Raw genomic sequence first — 690 nt, 5'->3', positions numbered from 1 at the left:
TCTATATTGACGCCAGAGGAGCCGGCTCTTTATTATTGTCTATGCTTTTTTCTCCCCGTACATTAAAATTCGATTGAAGACAGGCATAAAGCCACTTTCTCCAGATCGACTTTACCCAACTCAGGAGAAAAGGAAACAGAAACTTAGCGCTCCTGGGAGGAGAAAGAAAACTGAAAGCAAGGACTCAGTTATAAAAGACTGCTTGAGAGCGCTAGGGTGCCCAGTGCACTCCAATCTGCGGGGCTCAGCAGCAAGTCCTGCCTGGATCCGGGTAAGAAGAGGGAGGTGCCCCAGAGCCAGTGAGCGCTTTGCGGTGTGGGGGGGGGGGCGTGGATAGGGGATCCAGGAGAGGTGTGTCCTAAAGAAGGGGCTGGAGCTGAGCTATCTGAGAGGTAAGGTGACCACAGCTGCTGGGTGGATAGGGACGGTGGGGGTGGGAGTGGGGTGGGGGTGGGGTGGTGGGTTGGGGTTGCAAAGCCAGCTGTGTACAGACACCCCCCTCCCCCAGCCTGGCTGCAGAGGCCAGAGGTTGAAGAGAGAGAAGGGAAGGGAGAGGGGCAGGTAGACATGATTGGGGAAATGGATGGGTCTTCTTCTTCTCCTTCTCCTTCTCCTCCTTCTCCTTCTCCTTCTCCTTCTCCTTCTCCTTCCTCTTCTTCTTCTTCCTCTTCTTCTTCTTCTTCTTCTTCT

General features: G+C 53.9%; 1 protein-coding gene across 1 annotated transcript in view; it reads left to right on the top strand.

Moving 5' to 3' along the window:
- Positions 1 to 228: 228 nt before the first annotated feature.
- The window catches only part of LOC105991126 (probable ATP-dependent RNA helicase DDX60), a 64931-nt gene continuing 64469 nt past the window's right edge, over positions 229 to 690 (top strand). The window contains exon 1 of the mRNA XM_013023717.1: positions 229 to 313. The gene's annotated coding sequence lies outside the window, so the exon portion shown is untranslated. The remainder of the gene's footprint in view (positions 314 to 690) is intronic.

The sequence above is a fragment of the Dipodomys ordii genome, unplaced genomic scaffold, assembly GCF_000151885.1.
Source record: "Dipodomys ordii isolate 6190 unplaced genomic scaffold, Dord_2.0 Scaffold4, whole genome shotgun sequence".
Lineage (NCBI taxonomy): Eukaryota > Metazoa > Chordata > Mammalia > Rodentia > Heteromyidae > Dipodomys > Dipodomys ordii.
Note: the sequence above shows the minus strand (reverse complement) of the source record. Positions and strands in the feature narration are given on the sequence as shown.